This window comes from Puntigrus tetrazona, chromosome 6, assembly GCF_018831695.1.
Source record: "Puntigrus tetrazona isolate hp1 chromosome 6, ASM1883169v1, whole genome shotgun sequence".
Classification (NCBI taxonomy): Eukaryota; Metazoa; Chordata; class Actinopteri; order Cypriniformes; family Cyprinidae; genus Puntigrus; species Puntigrus tetrazona.
In genome coordinates, this window is record NC_056704.1 from 14,436,485 (window position 1) to 14,451,237 (window position 14,753).

At 36.1% G+C, this 14,753-nt stretch overlaps 1 protein-coding gene across 2 annotated transcripts in view; it reads right to left on the reverse strand.

The window, feature by feature from the left end:
- The window catches only part of lepr (leptin receptor), a 35,464-nt gene extending 21,676 nt beyond the window's left edge, over window positions 1–13,788 (reverse strand). Inside the window, exons 1-2 of one of the 2 annotated variants that reach the window (XM_043242424.1) lie at window positions 13,676–13,788; window positions 305–420 (exon numbers count right to left, since the gene is read on the reverse strand). The gene's annotated coding sequence lies outside the window, so the exon portion shown is untranslated. The remainder of the gene's footprint in view (window positions 1–304; window positions 421–13,675) is intronic. The other variant, XM_043242425.1, reaches the window with a different exon arrangement.
- Between the last annotated feature and the right edge of the window lie 965 nt (window positions 13,789–14,753).

Consider the following 14,753-nt stretch of genomic DNA (forward strand, 5'->3'; position numbering starts at 1 on the left):
AGAGGAAGCCCCGGGATAATGAATAATACTGCCACTAATCTTCAGCTTCGACCACAACATGAATCGAGTCAGCGTAAAGTCAATCTGGAAGAACGTTATCCAGTGAATCCCCTGTTTAGATCACTAAATTACAAAACACGAGTAAAGAAATAGAAAACCAATAAACGTCTCTCCGTGGTTTTGTAATTAAATTTCAAGCGCGATAAAGTGTCTTGCTAGAAGTGAAGGGCAGTTTTACCGCTATCACGGCTGCCTGAGCTCATCCGCTTGAACTCAAGAGTGAAATATGTGCAGAATGTCTCACCTGAGGTGATCGCGCTCTGCTTGTCCGTGAATTTGATCCAACTACCGTCGCAAAGTCTCACTGCAAGTGTCCCGCTTCGCCTAAGGGGCTCCAGATCCAGAGTTTAGCTCTTCTTCCTGTAACGAAGAGGGACTGTCGTCGGCTATACAGACTAGGAGAGGCGTGAGACTTTCCTAATGTTTCCAGAGCTGGGCATCCTGAGCTCGAGCGCTGCCGCCGCCGCCGTCGCGAGGGAGGGGCGCGAGCCACGGAGCGTATTGCGTCACACCATAATCATCTTCATTGTTTAATTTTTGGCGAGGGAAAGAAAGTGTTTTATTTAACGACGAGCGCGCCTTCCTAGAGGAAACGTCCGAATACTTCTTCGTCGTACTCGACTCCAGTGAAATTCACTGAGCTGGTCTAAATAGCTATATTCTGGTTGTTTTATTTAATTGGTTTATTTTCAGTCGTAGGGGCTCAAAACGAGCGACGGACGAAAAAACAGTGTGTTTAAGCTGAGTTTTACACAAATATCGATAATGCTGTATTATAAAGAAACATATGCTATATGTATTGTTTCAACCGCTCTGTAAAGGACGATACTTAAACATACTGAATAATGAGTCATCGGCAGTTAAATAAAATGCATCACTTGCGCTGTCGCAGTGACGTCACCCGCGCGATCTCAACATGCTGTCATCACCTCAAGTGAGCGCGAGGAGGCTCCCACGTGACGCTCTTTATATGCGCGATCTTACACGGGATCAATGTGGCACACACCGGAGTCAAATAAAATGTACTCGACGGCCGTTTTTCACTGTAGAACTAATACTTAATCTATATCTCACGTATGAAAACATATCTGTGACTCTAGACCACAAAACCAGTTAAAAGAGTCTCTTTTTTATCTGGAAGCTGAATAAATAGGCTAAGCTTTCCACTGATGTAACATTTGTTAGGATGTGGCAATATTTGGCTGAGATACAAGTATTTGAAAATTTTGAATGAGCAAAAAAATATATATACATAAATCTAAATAGGCTATTAAGAAAATAATTTTTAAAGTTGTCCACGTGAAGTCTTTAGCAATGCTTTTACTAATAAAAATGGAAGTTTTGATATATTTATATATTACCGGGACATATCCTAATGATTTTTGGCATAAAAGAAAAAATGTATCATTTTACTCTATACAATATATTTCTGGCAATTACAAACCTGAGCTATACGACTGGTTTTGTGGTCCAGGGTAACGCTTATTAAAACTTAGACCCTATGTCTTAACATATCCATATATATTTGATTTCATCAACATTATAGCAATAATACAGCATTTATTCATCTTTGCCTTGACATCTAGTAGACCTTGGATGATGTTGAAGCCATGGGTGATTTTTTGTTACATAAAATACTAACATTTTGAGTCACACACAAATGGAGATAGAAACACCAAAGCGGTAGAGAACTTAACAATGATGCTCAGAGGCTCAAATGTTTATCAACCGTTATCAGCTTTTTACAGGCCCGTGCACACATAATGCTGCAACAGCCTGTGCTCACAATAACCATTTAAATGCATGACATGCACTATGTGGTCGCCCTCATGCTGTGATTTAGACCAAGAACACCATGTATCTCCTCAGCAGGTCACAGCAGGTTGGAGACAGTCAGCGGGACGCAGTTTAGGTGGCGGCCAGCTTATCAAAACCTTATCAAAATCAAAAATTTAAAATCAATTTCCAAAGAAACATATTAGGATTAGATTTACAGCTGTGAAAAAGATACAGGGTGTACAACTGAAGAACCATGTTCAAATTACTAACTATAAGGACAAAAGTATTTGGAGACACCTCTTAATTATTAAACTGAGGCGTTTCAGTCCGATCCATTAGCACAGGTGTCAAGCACCTAACCATGTAGTCCGTTGTTGTATGTCATTGTCGGTTTGAAGATGTTTATTGCAGCTTGCTTCTGTTGGGTTGTGTTAAATTAATTGTGTTTCAGCTTTTTTCCATTGGGCCATGCTAATTGGGTTGTATTGTGATTTGTTTAACATTAACTAATTATGAACTATTTCTACAGCATTTATCAATCTTCGTTGATGCTAATGTTAGCATTTCCTAATGCACTATTAAAATGACAAGTGTTTGTTAACATTTCTTAACATTTGTTCACCCAAAAATAATATTCTGTCATCATTTTCCTATCAAGTATATCCAAACCTGTATGAATTTCTTTGTTTTGGTGACCAAAAACGGCCTGGGTACAAAGTTTCTTTAAAATGTTTTCTTTGTGTTCGGCAGAACAAAGAAAGTTATACGGATTTGAAACTGCTCAAGGGTGAGTAAACGATGACAGAGTTTTCACTTTTGGGTGAATTATTCCTCTAATGCAGTGGTTGCCAACCATGTTCTTGGAGGCCCCAGTCTCTCCTTTTTCTAACAATCCCATTTCAGTTCTTGGAGTCTCTACTAATGAGCCGATTATCTGAATCAGGTGCGTGTTTGATTAAGGAGACATAGAAAACATGCAGTGTTGGGGGGCCTCCTGGATTGCTCTAATGCACTGTGAGCTAACAATAACTAAAAATGAGTGAATGAATTTTTATGAACTAATGTTAACAAAGATAAATAAATAATGTAATAGATTTATTGTTCATGTTAGTTAACTAATGTTACCAAATGACACCTTATTGTAAAGTGTTACCTGTATTTAAATGCAACGTCATTAAAGTCCCTTTTGGTGTAACGCAGGTTATTATGAGCAGGTTTCCGAATAATATTAGATTTTTTAAAATTATTTTATAATTGTATTGGATGGTTAATGGTCATGCTATTTTTTATTTACACTTGTATCATCCATCAATAATACAGACCAAAATGCAGTGCAAATAGATGCTTGTTTGTTTAAAGCAGTCGAAGTATTCATGTTGTTCTCTCCACAGGCTTTGCAAGGTTAGGTGTTGCCGCAGTAAAAAGTGACAGCATAACAGATGCGTTTGTGTGGGTATGTTTGTATGTTGGCTGCCAATGTTAAGCGTGAGTCTTAGAGCAGTGTAGGTGTTCTTTGACAGCAGGGGGGTTGACGCTCTACTTATGCCCAGGTCTGACCCTGAAGAACGAGACTAGTCATGCATAGCATGAGCTGTGGTCGAATCACTAGTGCCTGGGAAGCCCTGAAGAGTCTGAATGGCCGAGGGCAGAGGAGCATCACCAACGGAGACCTATCAAATGAGTCACGACATGGCCTCTATGCTGCACTGCAGCTATTTTACTGATATGCAATGATTGTTATGAAATGTAGTCACATCAGAAATTCTTCAGAATACCACAAGTCTGGAAGACCATTGTGTCATATCAGTTGTAATCTGTCATTTCAAAACACTGTATGCACCTAGTGGTAATTACAAAAATAAATACATTTTATTGTTTCAGAAGCTCTCAAGCTCCCAAAACCAAAATATGATCCATACATTACCCATAATAGGGGAATTTTAAGAACTATTGACTTAATGTTCTTTGATTCTCCTGTGGCATTACTGCAAATACATGAATCTTAAATGAGTAGTATGCCCATATTTGTCTGGCAGAAGCAATTATTTAGATAAAAGACTAAGGTTTGAGTGCTCAAATTCCTTTACTTAGCCTGTGAATGACATCATCTCTAACCATCATCCAGGAGGGTTAAAGTTATGACCTCATGCACTTACTATGTCATGTTCTCCAGAGAACTTGCATGTGCGGCATTAATAAAATATTCAGAAGTTTGCCCACGCTCTAGTGTGGAAATAAAGAAGGTCAAATTCTCACTTATTCGAAAACACCACCTATACAGAGGTGGATGTTAAAGCGAAACCGTTGTAAACACAACAAGATCTGTCAAGAGATTTGTTCCTGCTGGGGAAGAAATGAAGCAAGTGGCGAGGGAAAATTTTACAGCATGCTGAACACAAAAGGAGATTTACAATCGATGACTGAGACAGTCTTTCCTTTGGCACCCAATTCCAAGGCCCCATTCACCAGTGCCCTTGTTTTCACAGGGTTGAGATATATATTACAAGAAGGACTGTGATATTTACGGGCAAACTAATGAGAAGAATAGTTACTGTAATGAGGTTGCAAAGCATCCACTGCGTGTCCATCCATGGCGATCAGCCACAAGGACAAAATGTCAGCAGTTTTACATCGGCTCAGCCTCCCGATAGAAACAGTAACTCTAATTTCTGATGTTATTGGGGATTATTGTAGATTACAAGATCACAGTTGAACAGCAAGGAAGACAAATTGAAAGTAGGAAGATAATAATGATCAACTGGCCATTTTGACAAATTGCCCCAAACATCTAATTTTTTTATATATGAAATAAATGTCCTATTTTCAGTGTTGGCTGTTCGGCCTACAAGATATCAATCTTCTCAACAACAGGATACATTATCTGTGAAACCAATTTAAACCCTTTGAACTTCACCTCTCTTTCTTGTCAGTGTAGTGCGTGGTCTGCAAGCCTTGAAAAGGTCAGTAATAGATTTAGTTGTTTAATTCTGAGTAGGAAGCTGTTGGTCTGAGGCAAACTGACACATATTTGATGCTTAAGTCACCATTTCAATTAACCCCCTCTAATGAGCTGACTCATAGCGGCATCTGCTTAATCACCACAAATCAGTGCACATGAACAGTAGGAGAAGGATTTTGGATTGTTTAACGTTATAGTTAGAATCAAAGGCGGATATTTGCAAGTAAAAATGCATTTTAAATGATAATAATTAACTTGGAACACATTTTAGTTATCAAAAGTTATTAGCAGTCTGGACTCACAGCCACCATCTTGGCATTGTCATGTCATGCTAACTTTTGGCTAAAATAGGTTCAATACATTTTATCTTTATTTTGAACTGTGTATTTGTTGTTTGATCACTTAAAAGACAATTTTACTTCAAAATAAATTGGTCTAATGTTTTGATACATTATACAATGAAACTTGTGCATTTGATGTGTGACTTAATTGTCCAAATATGTCTTTGGGTAATTGTATATCTGACGTTATTTCACCTGAAACTAAGAAAAATGGGGAGTGACTGGTGAACCGGATATTTGGCATGGACTGATAAGCCTATACTGAAAGCAAAATCGTGACAAGAAAAAAAACTCAAGATAAGGCTACATTCCAATTATGTAAATTAGAGAGAAGTGCATAAATTTATGATCCAGACCGCTAATGCAAAGCCTGTTAGTTGCTCTTACCATGTTATTGTGTGTCCTTCAGAAAGGCACTTAACACTGGGTTGCTCTAAGGGGTCTACCACTGCAATTGGTGTACCTTAGGCCACATTTGAAAAACAACATAATAAGTGATCATTTATTCCCTTCATGTCTGCAAAGGTGCTAATCATAGGCAATCATTTTTTTCCTCTAAAAACATACAAGAGAGGTCTTTTTTCGGCCGGATGGAAGGTCTTTACAGTACGTTCCCACCTTATTATTGCTGGATCGGCGCCATGTTGCTTGATGGGTCCAGTATGAATGAATACTTGTGTGCTGACTTTGACTAGACACATCAAGATGCTAAATTACTCTGGGTTGAGTTATGCCAGTTGATTTTAGCCCATAGTATTCCAATTAAAAACTCCACATCTTTAGAATATATGCAATCCAGTTTAAGCATGGGATACATTTTCTGGACTAGCACTCTGATGGGTTGACTTTGAGTGCAAACACGCCACTTTTCTTTAAGGATTTCAACTTATTCCGTGAATTCAAGGACAATTTTGGATGTATTTACCTATATGTCATTGCATGATTTGCATAATCCCTTGAATCGCATGACAGAACAAAGCAGACAGTGGGTGCTAATAATTATGCTATCTGTGGACAGAATTTGATTTGTGAACCCTGTGCTGTTGGTTTAGGCCTCTATCATGAATGTTCTGAAAAATGACGCAAAAACTGGAATATAAATGACTTTTTTCTTCCAGCAGATATAGGAGAATGGAATGCATGTCAACAGATCAATAATTGGATTTGGTTTAAGCTGCATGGGAGACAGAATAAATAATGCTGTCTTCTCAAAGAAAGGAAATTACCTCTAGCCTAAAGGTTAATTACAAGGTTTACTCATAATAGGTATAGGACTGTTTTCTGGGTTAAATGGTGCAGTTGTCTAGAGTTCTCGGCACATGTTGGTTTGATGAAAACATTTGAGCTCTGGATTTCTTCTCTAAAGTTTGTGTTATGATTTTGTGCTGACATGCGAGTTCAGTGACTTCAGTGACCAGTTAAACTTTCATGTGTTTTGAGTTTAATATGTGTGAGCAGGAAAACTATGCAGTAATATCAGGACTAGCTGTAGACTGCATGAAATTACACAGTCTGGCTCATAAAGTTATGTCACATGATTGACCGGTGTATGCCATCTGGCTAACCTAACTCAAAGATGTTCATTTCCCAGAAGTGAGCAAATTTAACAGTCTATTTTATGCCAAATAGTAAGGAAAAGGAAAACAATTCAGATAAAGTGAAAGTTAAACTGCTGAGGAGGTGATTCTGTTTTTTTTTTCTCCTGACCACAGCAAATGACATTTCCATGCAGTAACTTCCCCTTTCAAAAACAACAAAAAAACATTTCACAGATACCTTATTTTACTATTATTATCACTTATCATATACTTTTTTACAGGTTGTATGTTTTAACATAAAATATAGTTTTATAAAAGTACAAGCCTGGGGCTAGTTTTCAAAAAAGTTGTCATTTTTTAACATTCAATGTATAAAAGTATTGTAGTCGCTAATAAATTGTAAATTACAATGTTTAAATTAAAAATTGTTGCACTGTGGGAACTTTTTATTTGTTTGTAAACAAGCTCAAATTAGCTGGTTCTCCAGAAAGAGCGATGTCCCCATTTGGCCTTAGCATGAACCCCTTCCAAATTTCTTCTAGCATCTATACTCATAATACCACACATTCTGCGTCAGTCTGCTTTATTGTTTTGTCTCTGAGACACACTGAAGTAATAAAAGCTGGGTGCAAGGACTCTGAAACAAACAGCTTTGATTCACCAAAGCATGTTTCGCCCACAGCCAAAGAACGTCAGGACACAATGGTATGTACTCAACAACAAAAAAATAGTGGGAGAAAGTAACCTTCGACAGTTTGTGAATTACAGCTCACAAACAGGGGTTCTATAAAGTATGGCCAAAGTATGCAAAGTTTACTACAGCAAGTGTTTATTGCCTAGTTACAAATTTGTTTAAGCTATACAAAATATATATAACTGTCATTTTTCTCAAAGTTCGGTGTAACTTTCCAGTTTTCCAGTTTTTGTTTCATCTAATGGCAAAACAAATATTTCAGTTCATATTTTAAGAAGCAAAGATAAACAATGACCTCCCCACTGGGTTACATGTGGCAAAGCACTAACAGTTTCCTGTCTTCTGCTTATCTTTTGCAACACTAATGATGTCTGTAGTCATCAGGGTGGCCTGATTATACAACAAACAAGTGTTTTTTCGTAACTGACATCTTGTTGGCAGACTACTGAGCAGTAATGTATTACATCATGTCCTGCTGCATTCAAACTTTCCCAGATGTGTTTAACCAGAGCCTCTTCTCGAAAACATAAAACAGAAGCCCAATCTTACTAATAATGACACCTAGTTTGGCTTGAGAATAAATTAAAAACAAGGTTTAAGCAATCTTCATGACTTACTTTCAAGTTAGCACAAATATAATGAATTTAACATTCATTGCTCTAAATTCAGCACAAATTGTTCCACTGGCAAAACGTCAGTTTAACTAGTGTGCCGAGCGTCCCGATTACTCATCAGCGTCGCCCTGGAAACAGACAAGGAGCAACTGACTGTGCCCCGCGCAGGCTGATCGGTCGTACCTGCTGCTCATCAGGAACTGGCTATAAAAGCAGCAGGAAGACGCCACTGTCTGAGAAACATCTCCAATGCAGCTGAAACTAATATTTCTCTCTTATTGCCCTTCTCAGACACCAGTCAGCCTCACTCCTCATGGCACACAGGGACACCGGAGAGCATGAACACCACAGCGCCGGGACATTTTGGACCACCTTTCCATGTATTCTCATTTATTGTTAATAAATTCACCCTCCGGGGGTTGTTTTTCTTGAGCTCCTTGTCATGTGATTCTTCACCCCGTCACACTGTATACCATTTAGCTGAAAAAAGCTCCAAAATGCTACCATGATTTTTCTTTTGCTACTGGGGAAAATGGGAACACACAATAGTTTTTCTAATGAGAATCTTTTTTCACCACTGCATCATGTAGCTCCACCCACACTAATCTTAATTCCTTGGTCCTTAGTATCACCCCTCATGTATATTAACATACAGCATGAACAAGAAGAGAATGACTGTGGAAGTGGATGTGTAGTCAATATGATATGACAAATCCCTCCGTTTGCAGAATAATAAGACTACATCTTAAGTAAAATTCCACAACCAGAGAAAACTGCTCCAATTGGCCTTTTATGCACCATTTTTACAACGTGGAAAGAAAATCAAGAATTTCCAGGAAAATCCCATTTGCTCCTGGTAAGGACACGTTATTGCACATCATCTAACCTTGGTTAGCCTTGGTTCTAATGTATAATAATAATGTAAATAATGTCTTTACATAGCATGTGAAGAACAAAACATATTGTAAGTTATAAATACACGCACAAACCATAAAAGCTACATTATACTGTTGAATTCACCCACATAATCCTACATTATGCATGACGAGGGAATGCATGTGCACACTGTACAATGCAATTTACATTTAGAGTCTCATATATGAGCACCATTCATCCAGCAGGTTGGGGAATGCAGAGCCTATTAGACCCATTCATGAACAGCTCAGCTCCATTTTTATGAAAGAACCAGCTCAGGTTATGCAGCCAAACTAAAAAACTGATGCATGTGGGCGATATATCACATAATGAGTTTACAGAATGCTTAAGTGAGAGCAGCTCTAAACTTTGGGAAAAACATTTACTCTAAAATATTTCATTTAATAGAAAATGAAAAAGTACTTATGATGTTAAAAATTATTAATATGTTCTCCAAAGAAGGAACATGTGTGTTTGTGTGTGTGTTTGTTATCTAGTTCAAAGTATATGTTGATATTTTAAAGAGTATAAGAAGGATCTTGGCAAAAAAAATCATGGGAAACTAATCCACATACATTACTAATAATTAGTGTTGTTTTTTATAAGTTTTTTATAAGATAAGTTTTTGATGACATAATTTGTATGTACTGATAATATTTTGAATGAATATATAAATACACACCCATACAGTATATATTTCGAAATAATTTAGATGCATTTACATGCATGTATTTATATAATTTATATTACATATCAATATATTTAATATGCAATCGATTAATCGTTTGACAGAAATAAATCTATAATATAATATAAACTAGATTGGATGCATAATATGGTATAACACTGACATAGATTCATTAATTAACAATATAAACAGGCCATTGCTAGTATTCATGTCAGTGACAACAGAACAACAAATATAACGGAGATAATGGAGTGTCGAAGGGGTCTTGACTCAAGCTCCTGTCACCCACATGGCCTGACAGCTTGGTCCTAATGGAAAATAATATAGCCACATACTGGATTACAGTGTCACTTGAATGGAACGAAAGCACACCGCACTGATTCACTAATGCTAATTGATAATTGGAATAAGACAGCATGCATGTTCCTGGAACTGCTGAACAATCGTTGGATGACCCATCAACAAAACAACCCTGCATCCCGCACTAACGGCTGTTTGCCTGGTCCTCAGCTTTTGTGCTGAAGTCATTAGTGTTAATGCAGGGAAGATAATCACATGAGCCATTCTCATTCTGCTACATATCAAAAAGGCTAATCAGAATTTGAATTGTGAAAACTCTGCGGCTTTAGGAATGAAGCTTGCGCGCTTCAAGCTTTTGCTGTTTTCCTACAGAATTAAACATGATATGACAAAACATATCTATCTTACGAGGTGGTGATTGGGTATGAACTTGAAATGAATGAAACCTACGAATAAGATCATTTGAATTAGCCACCAGTTCACCACAATGTAAAATAGAATAAAAATTGTGAATTAGCATGAGAGTGTGTTGAATAATCTACACCTGCAAAGTATATTTTAGTTATTCATATTAGAGACGGTTTTTCGTTTATTCTTTGTAAGCCAACACCATTCCATTCCAAATAGTTTTTTAGAATGGCATTTTTGGAAATAAAAAAGACTAAAATACAATTTTTTTAAAAAAGTACATTTTTAAAAACTGTGGAAACTGAAAAATAAATATTGATTAAACAAATTGCTTCCCAATGATACAATGTACTAATTTTAGCTGAAGGTCGAATTAAATAAATAAATAAATAAATAAATTTAAAAAGGCTTGCAGCGAAAAACTCGTGTACGCAACTACGCATGAGCCTGAGAGAAACCGTTGGTGTGATTCAAATCCCTGTGAGCGGGAGAGCGGGAAAGCGGAGCCTACGCTGAGGAGCGATAAACATCATTTGCACACGCATTTTCCATCATTCAAGTTATTTGAGTATTACATTTTGTATTTATTAAGTCATGTTTAAGTTAAACAGAGTGCAGGTCTCAGTTATTTCGACATAAAAACGTGGTTGTTACATTACTGCCTCTGCATTCGCTAAACGAATTACACCGTGTTTCCAAATGTTTTACACACAATAATATCGTGATCGCTGTTAACGACATGGGGCTTGACATTATGAGAATATCGAGAAAATTAAACTACAAAACCCAACTACAAAGTGCACTCTTACGCTGAGGTACGTGATGAAGGTGCGCGTGCATCAACGCGTGCTCTTTCACTGCGCGATATTCAGGCTTTTAAAATGCGTTAGAGCAAAAATGCAAGATATGTGAGCAGAAAATGTATTTATTTCTATCATTTTAAAGAGTTAATCGATATCACACTGCAACATGATTACAGATGCGATATTAATTTTATTCAGTTTAATAATCAAGATTGTAATATTAAAGAATATACGTTTTAGACTAATTATTGTCTGTTTTTGCTTTATTTCGCCGTCAAACATAATCACAATTTGCATTTCGGAACATATATATATTAAATCGGCTAAATCGCAATGACTCACTTGTTAAAAGTGACTTGTTGCCACCTGCTGGCGGTTTTAATTTCACATTTGAAGTACTTTTTTTTTGCTCCGGCGGCAGAGTGGGATGAGCTGTGTGCTCAGTTAAATTATTGTGAGAGTCAGAATTACGAGATATAAAGTAAGTTTACATCTCACAATTCTGAGGAAAAAAGGCAGAATTTATATTTTATATCACACAATTGTGAGTTATAAAGTCAGAAATATATATTACATTGACATTGCTATTTTTGGTTTTTAACAGCCATTGGAGAAGCACACAGTTGCAATGAAAATTGGAATAGCAAGCAGCGGCAGATGCACTTCAAGAGCTCTGCCAAGTGTGCTTAATGTCTCCTATGTCTCGGAAGAGGAGGTGATGATTGACAGCTTCAGAAGACTTCGTAAATGTATTTATTGTAGTCTTTGGACTATTGTATGCCCTCAGCATGGAGTACAACGAGGATTTAAAAGGTTAGTTTAACCAAAAATGAAAATTGTTGTTAATTACTCACCCTCATGACGTACCCAAACCCATAACCCTTTAATCATCTTTAGAAGACGTATTAAGATATATTTTTGATAAATCTGAGACCTATGACTCTCTATAGGAAGTTTTGCACAGTAGAACAGACATCATATCAGTATTCAGGGTGAGTACAGTGGTTTAACCTAAAACGTGTTCTGAAAATGAACAATGATGTGGAATGTCATGGCATTTTCATTTTTAGGTGAGCTAGCCTAACCCTTCAAATTCAAAGCACCTCTTATCAGATTATTTTGTTATTTTTGCCAAACATTTGAGGTGTAGGATCTTGTTTAATGAGCTCAAATATCTTGAGAGAATGGTAGAATTCATGTGAAATGACACTAAACACTGGGTAGCGTAACCTCCTTATTACTAAAATTAGTTTAAACAGTTTGTATATCTTTGTGTTAGCATTTCCGGTTCCACCATCCCAAAGTCAGAGTTTGTTTTTTTTTTGGTTATGAGAGTTTAGTTAAATCCTCTAAAATAAGGTCTAAAATATTTTACAGCGTATAAAATTCGTAGTGTTTTTAAATATTGTCTTTATGTAAAGTTTATAGTTAAATGTAAAAGGTAACCTCAGGTAAATGATTACTTTTTATGATGTATTTGAAATTTCTGCATGTTTGTGAATGTATTAATGTTTAAAGTGCAATTCGTCAGCTTTGTGTTTCTTATGAGAATTAAAATGCACGATTTGATAAGGTTTACTGTGTAGAAAACTGGTAGAAAAATGTATTTTCACAATATTGTTGCAGATTTGATTAAAAAAATTTAAAATGTACCTTTTCAGTGTATCATTTCATATATTTTTTAATATTTTCTTTTGGGACAACAGGGAATAAAAAAATTCAGTAAGATTATTCTAGCAACATACATTTTAAAATGTAAATTTTTAGCTTAGGTAAAACAAAAAAGTATACTAATACTATTTATATTATTTAATTGGCCAATGTCTTTGTTTGGCAGATAATTTTTTCCCCTGTTGCTGAATATATCGTTTCTCATTGAGCCAATGTTAACAGACTATTGCCACCATTGAAAAAAAAAAAATCCATTAGAAACTCGTGGCTTATTCACTTTGTGGTATTAAGAGTAATATATATATATATATATATATATATATATATATATATATATATATATATATATATATATATATATATAATACACTGGGCCACTGGGATTTAAAAGAGCAGTCCTCATGCAAGTGTTGACAACACAGTGTGCTTTTACCTGCTTCTAAATGGGATGTATTTCTGAACAGTCTGCTCATAACACTTCAAAGTCTAGACCAGGATCTGATAAGATGCACTCACTGACTTTTTGTCCTTATAGGACAACAAAACAATCCTCAGTTCTCCTAGTGCATGAACTGAGTAAACATATGACATAACACCTGAAGACAGGTTTTAGTTTGACTCAATGAATCCTTTTTATTGACAGACCTATGAATGGACAGATAGAGCAGTCATGTCCACACATGTTGCATCTGTTAGCCATAACCAACTCAAATGAAATTCTCAAATGAATTTTCCATCTGGTATCACCAGCTGTGACCTTTTACATTTTAAAAGTTTCTTCATAAAACTTACTTTTATAAGCTTATGCATCGGTTACAGTATAGAGCTACTAATATATAAATGGTAACTCAAGAATAAGCATGAAGAAAACGCCACTGATTTGCTAAAAAAGTTGAGAAGCTTACCTGCGTAGTTTGTGTAGTGGCCGGTGCTCTTGAAAAGTGAGAAACCATCAGTCAATGTTTGTGAAAAATAAGACAGCTTAGTTTTGTTCCAGTGAATTTGTAGATCCCATCTCTTCTTTCCCATGGGTCTCTAGGCAAACATGGAGCTATTTTAAGAGAGAGTGCCAGAAATACACACCAATCATCTATTAGTGTGTGTGTGTGTGTGTGTGTGCTGGTTTTGTGGTTTTAGGGGACACAAGTTAGTTGACAAGGGTATGACAGAGGTATTACAATTTGAAGATGAGTTATGAGGACAATGCCAATGTTCCCATCATTCAAAAGGCTTAAAAACATACTAAATGATGTTTTTTTGAAAATTCATAAACTTTCCTGTAAGGGGTAGGTTAAGGTGTGGGACACTAGGATATACAGTTTAAAAACCATTACACCTATTGTCCTCATAAACCACAAATACCAAAGTGTGTGTGTGTGTGTGTGTGTGTGACTTGGCCAAAGACGGAACAAATATACAATTTTTCTACTGGAAAATGTTTTTATTACGCAGTTTCATGCTTTGCATTAAATGAAAAGTGACTATAACAAAACTAGTAAACATTGTGAACTATAGTTTGCCATTTTAGCTCAGTCTGATGTTTATTTAGAATATTTACTATATTTACATATATATTTTTGTTTATATATATATATATATATATATATATATATATATATATATATATATATATATATATATATATATATATATATATATATATGTTTTGCATATGGTTCAAGTCCTAATCGTTATTTTTTCACAGGGTAAACATTACATTGCATTACCTAAATGAAAGAATTATCACGATCTCTTTTGCAATATCTTGACAGCATTTCATTTCACAGCTGTTCACAGCTATCTGGCGATCTTAAATTTAAAAGCGTTCTATTCTTGACGGATGGAATAAAGGGCCCCATCAAAGCTACTGTGTGAAATCCTTACACCTGTTATTCTGGCTCCGATGAAACATTTCCCATAAACTTCCCCCAAAGTATTTATTATTTCTACTATTATAGCTAGTTTCCACAGCAGCAGCTGCAA